Source organism: Aegilops tauschii, chromosome 6 (genome assembly GCF_002575655.3).
Source record: "Aegilops tauschii subsp. strangulata cultivar AL8/78 chromosome 6, Aet v6.0, whole genome shotgun sequence".
NCBI lineage: Eukaryota > Viridiplantae > Streptophyta > Magnoliopsida > Poales > Poaceae > Aegilops > Aegilops tauschii.
In genome coordinates, this window is record NC_053040.3 from 202,916,676 (window position 1) to 202,922,997 (window position 6,322).

Sequence of the window (6,322 nt, forward strand, 5' to 3'; positions counted from 1 at the left end):
TGCCGGGGGTCTTGTGGCTCCCCTCGGCAAGGATCTTGCCGAGGATCGTTGTCTTTTAATCCTCATCCGATCTTGAATATTCCTTGTCTTCACAAAGATCTGCATGCCACCATGGAGGTGCCTCCCGAGCCCTGGCCCAACGTGGTTCATGGTGTTGGAGACCGTGGGCTCAAGGGTGGTGCGCTCCGCTGGTGTTGGATGAGCCGCCCCGGCAAGGGCCTTGCCGGGGCCAAGGAGGCTGCCCCGACAAGGGTCTTGCCGGGGGAACCTGCTTCGTCCCTCTGTGATTTGTGGTCTCGGTCTTGGCGTTGCTTTGGCTGTCTTGGGCTTTGGTTTCACCTCGGTTCACCTCCCCTGTTCTTCTTGGTGCGGCCGTGGGCGCGGCTCCGACTGTCCGTGCACAGGTAAAGGGGTACAAAGGTGCGCCCCTTTTGTACACCGACACAACCCATGGAAAGCCTGTTAACGGCCTGTCCGTATATAGCCCATTTACGGCCTATCCGAATTAAGCCCAGTCGCTTCATCTAGGCCGTCCAATATGATTCCAGCCCGTTGTAACTTCCGGCCCATGCATGGCCCATGACGTCTTTCGGCCCATATGAGGCCCTTTGTAACTCTTGGCCCATTAACAGCCTGTGGTGAAACTGGCCCATTGTAAGGGCATTTTTATCCCTTAGTTGGTTTTGGTGATTGATGACAATGCATTTGCAGACTAATCATGTGCATCGAATATTTTAGATATATTGACTAGGCACAAGATGATTTGGTTCCCCTCGAAGGCTATGGAAGACGGCGTTTCTCTTCGTTTCTTTTCGGTGGTATTGAGTCGTAGGGAAGCCGTACTATTAAGAGGGGGTCCGCGTTGGAAAGGTTGGGTGGATTCATCACGTACATATCTTCCTTTGCACCTCCTTTCCTCTAGCCTTTGGAGTATCCTATGTTTTCCTTGTCTATGCAAATATTGCTCTTGCTTGCTGAACTAGGGCGTGCGGTAGTACTGCTCCTTAGAGCGGTAGTACCGCAGGACCTTGCGGTAGTACCGCCCGCTGGTGCGGTAGTACCACAAGGGCCCATGGTAGTACCGCTTCTGTAAGTGGTAGTACCGTGGTATCTGACTTAGTTCCACAAGTACGCGGCAGTAAGGGGCGGATGTAATTTTTTTACATCCGCGCCTCGCGCGGTAGTACCGCTGCTGGCTTACGGTACTACCGCATCGGGTTTTTGCATCGACTCCAACTCTGCGGAAGTAGCCACGGATGTAATTTTTATATCTGTGCCTTCCCATCTCTGGAAAACCCATGCCTTGCGGTAGTACCGCAAGGGGGAGCGGTAGTACCGCGCCAGCAGTACTACCGCCCTCTGCTTTAGTGCATTTTAGGCTGTTCTGGTCTCTGCTGCGTGGGCAGTAGTACCGTGGGGCCCTGCGGTAGTACTGCGTGCCCCTGCGGTAGTACCGCGATTCAGGTACGGTAGTACCGCGTTCGCAGGCTGAGTTGGTGGATAACGGTTGGATTTGTTCTTCCACTATATAAGGGGTGTCTTCCTCCTCTAGTTGACCACCTCTTCCACCTCCAAGCTCCATTGTTGCTCCAAGCTCCATTTTCGCCCGATCTCCTTCCCTAGCCAATCAAACTTGTTGATTCTCTAGGGATTGGTTGAGAAGGCCCCGATCTACACTTCCACCAAGAGAAATTTGAATCCCCCCACTAATACCTTGTGGATCTTGTTACTCTTGGGTGTTTGAGCACCCTAGACGGTTGAGGTCACCGTGGAGCCATAGTCCATTGTGGTGAAGCTTCGTGGTATCGTTGGGAGCCTCCAATTAAGTTGTGGAGATTGCCCCAACCTTGTTTGTAAAGGTTCGGTCGCCGCCTCCAAGGGCACCAATAGTGGAATCATGGCATCTCGCATTGTGTGAGGGCGTGAGGAGAATACGGTGGCCCTAGTGGCTTCTTGGGGAGCATTGTGCCTCCACACCGCTCCAACAGAGACATACTTCCTCTCAAAGGGAAGGAACTTCGGTAACACATCCTCGTGTTCACTGGCTCCACTCTTGGTTATCTCGTGCCTTTACTTGTGCAGGCTTATTTGTGCTTTATCTCTTGCTTGCGTGTGTGCTTATTGTTGTTGCATCATATAGGTTGCTCACCTAGTTGCATATCTAGACAACCTACTTTGATGCAAAGTTTAAATTGGTAAAGAAAAGCTAAAAATTGTTAGTTGCCTATTCACCCCCCTCTAGTCAACTATATCGATCCTATCAATTGGTATCAGAGCCTCGTCTCTTTATTAAGGACTTTACCGTCCGAAGAGTATGGTTGACGTCGTAGACGGTGTGGAGGAGCACTCCGGTGTGAATCCGCTCTCGTCTATGGGAGATGGGGGAACCACGGTCTCTCGTGAGGAATTCAATGTGGCGTTGGACACATTGAAAACCTCCATGATGACCGAGGTCGAAAGCATGTTTAATAAATTCTTAGAAGGGCTTAAACTTTCCACCGCACCGTTGAAAGTGTGTGATCCCGCTAACAAGGTGACGGATGCTACCTCCGACAAGGGGGAAGCTACTAGCGAGAAAGCTCCTTCTTCTAGTGGTAAAAATGGCACCGGCATCTTTGCCCATGTGGAACCTCCAATTGTTTATGGTGGACCGCTTCCTTCCACTCATTTGAATCATGCCGGACTGGCCCCTAAGATTGAGAAGAATGTAGAATTTGATTCTTGGGTCTTTCGTTTTAAGCATCATTTAAATCATGTGAACACTAACCTTTGGAGAATCATTGGAGAAGGTTTCTATCCGCATGACCGAAGTAACTTCACTCCTAGAGAAGCCGTGGATAATCAATTCAATGAGAATGCTCTCTTCATCATCCAAGAAGCAATCCCACCCGAAGATCTTCCTCATCTCCGGCCCTACACCATAGCCAAAGATGCTTGGCACCAAGTGGTTTCCCTCTATCGGGGAAGCGCAAGCATTCAACGCTCCAACTATGAAGTGCTGCAAGATGAAACCGATGAGTTTGCAATGAAAGAAGATGAAGAACCTCGTGAGCTTTATCGGAGAGTAACTAAACTCGCGGTCTCTCTCCAAGATCATGGAAGTAAGGACACGGATGACAATTGGATCAAGCGCAAATTCCTCAAGGCAATGATGCCCTACCACAAAGCCATGTCCTCCGTCATTCGTCAAAGGCCGGACTTCCACACCTTGTCCTCAAGTGAAGTGTTGGATGAGTTCGTTGCTATGAGCATCTTGGACAAGACCGCCGACAATGCGGTTCTTCGCTCTCAAAGAGTAAAGAAGCCCAACCTTGCTCTAAAGGCCAAGGTTAGTATGGAGGAAGAGGATGAAGAGGAAGAAGAGGAGAGCAACCTCGAAGATACGAAGTATGCCTATCATGAACACATGGCGCTTGCTTCAAGGCAATTTTGGAGCAAGAAGAACTCAAGGCCAACTTTAACAAGAACAATTCAAGTGGCACAAAGGGCAAGCAACGAGTGAGGACTTGCTTCAATTGTGGCAATGTGAGCCACTTTGTTGGGGAGTGCCCTTATGAGAAGAGGGAAGACAATGGTAGCAAGCTCATCCGAAAGGACAAGGCCAAGTCGTTCCCCAACAAGAGCAACTTCACCAAGAAGACTCCTCCCAAGGCATTGGTGGTACAAGAAGAGTACAATGAGGATGATGATGATGAGGAAGATGGTGAGTCGGTTGCCATGGCCTCCGTTGCCATTGCGACGACTCCACGGGTGTCTCTCTTTGACTCACCCAATGAGAACATCACCGCCAAGTGCCTCATGGCTAAAGCCACCAACAAGTAACCCCCAACATCAAAACTACCATCATTAATCATCCTTCTTCGGATAGCATTGATGAACATGAGGGGACAAATGTGGAGGAGAATGAGTTTGAGACCTTTATGGGTAAACTCAAGGGTAAATCGAAGAAGCACTTTGTTGCTCTCTTGGAACAACTTGGTGAAGCCAATGACATGATCGAGGCTCACGAAGATACCATCTCTAAGATGGAGGGGCATAGTCGTGACTATGCCGATGAGATTTCGGATCTTTACAATGCTCTTGACGAAGAGTGTGGTCTTCGTTTGGCTCTTGAGGAGTCACACAACGATGATCATGCTAAGTTAAAGAAAGATCTTGATCATGCTCTTGTTGTTTCTCGTGTGCTAAACTCCGAGAAGGCAAAGCTTGGGGTTGATCTTGCTAGACTCAAAGAGGAGTTTGACATTCTCGACAAGGCTCACAAAGTCTTGAAGGGCGTTGATGCTAGCCTCAAGGAGTCTCATGATCAACTCCAAGTGAAGCTAACCAAGGAGAAAGCCACCTTTCCTCATATGGTGTTAATTGATAATGCAAATGCTACTAACCCTTGTTGTGAGCATGTGCATCTTGTTGAGGAGAATGCTAAGTTGAAGGAGCAACTTGAGAAAGGCCTTGTGTCATGCATACAAGGTGAGAAGAACCTCAACGACCTTTTGATCAATCAAAAGGAAGTTGTGGCCAAGGAGGGGATTGGGTTCGCACCCAAGCCCAAGAACAAGAAGAAGAATGACAAGACCAAACGACCTCCTCCTCTCAAGCAAACTTTTGTGAAGGAGGGAGAGGGTGCTTCCAAGGAGAAGAAGAACAATGCGAAGGGTGGCGGTGTCAAGAAGGGCAATGCCACCCCTTCCAACAAAGCCGGCGACTTTAATCCTTCTTATGTGTTATGCCGTGCTAGTGATGGGCATGTTTATGCCAAATTTGTTGGTTCTCCTCATGAGTATATTGAATGGTCTATTTGGGTTCCTAAGACCCTTGTTACTAACATCAAAGGACCCATTACAAAATGGGTACCTAAAACCAAGCATTGATCTCTTGTAGGTGTTTGCTTCCGGTGGGGGATCATGGTTGCTCGATAGTGGAGCTACAAATCATATGACTGGAAGCAAGGACTTGGTGGTGGACGTGCACAAGATTCCATCTATGCCCACCAATGTCGAGTGGGGTGATGCATCATCTTCTAAGGTATTGGGACTCGGCAAAGTTGTTATTTCTCATGATCTCACGATCGAGAAGGTCATGCTTGTTGAGTCCCTTGCATACAATTTACTTTCCGTTCGTCGACTTGCAATCATGGGCTTTGCCACTTTCTTTGATATTGATACCGTGGCGCTCTTGTGGAGCAAGACTCTTAAAGTAGCCTTTGTTGGGCATGTCGAGAACGGTATCTATGTGATTAACTTTTCGGAGCGACCCACTAAGACCGCGACATGCCTAATGGCTAAAGTTGACGTGGGATGGATTTGGCATCGCCGTTTAGCCCATGTCAATATGAGATCTTTGCAAAGTCTTCTCAAGGGGGACCATGTCCGTGGACTAACGAATGTTAGTTTTGCTAAAGATCGTGCTTGCAGTGCTTGTATCGAAGGAAAGCTACATGAGAAGGCTCACCCTCCCACGACTATCATTTACTCGAAGAGGCCTTTGGAGCTCCTTCACTTGGATCTCTTTCGGCCTCCATCCTTTGATAGTCTTGGGGGTAGGAAGTATTGCTTGGTGATTGTGGATGACTATTCAAGATACACTTGGGTGTATTTCTTCAAGAGGAAGAGCGAGACCAAAAAAACCGTCATTGACTTTGCAAATGAAGCCCAACGTCAACACAATGCAAAGATCTTGACAATAAGAAATGACAACGGCACCGAGTTCAAGAACTACACCTTGGATGAGTTTCTTAGTGATGAGGGGATCAAGCATCAATATTCCGCACCTTACACCCCTCAACAAAACGGTGTTGCGGAGAGGAAGAACCGGACGTTGATGGATGCGGCAAGGACCATGATGGCGGAGTTCAAGTCTCCATACAACTTTTGGGCCGAAGCCATCAACACCGCGTGTCATGCATCCAATCGGCTCTACCTCTGCAAGGGCTTGAACAAGACTCCATATGAGATACTCACCGGTAACAAGCCCAACCTCAAGTACTTTCGGGTGTTCGGGTGTAAGTGTTTCATTCTCAAGAAAGGTGTTCGGTTGTCTAAATTTGAGGCTAGAGCTTATGAGGGCATATCTGTTGGTTATGCTACAAACTCTCATGCTTACCGTGTCCTCAATAAATCCACGGGACTTATTGAGGAGACGTGTAACGTGGAGTTTGATGAGAATAACGGCTCCCAAGTGGAGCAAAGTGGCACTTGTGATGTAGGTGATGAAATTCCTCCTCAACCCATAAGAAGAATGGGTGTTGGTTTTATCCTACCCATTGAGGAACCCCTTGTGGCCGAAGGAGAAGGACAATGCTCCACTCAAGTGGAGCCATCAC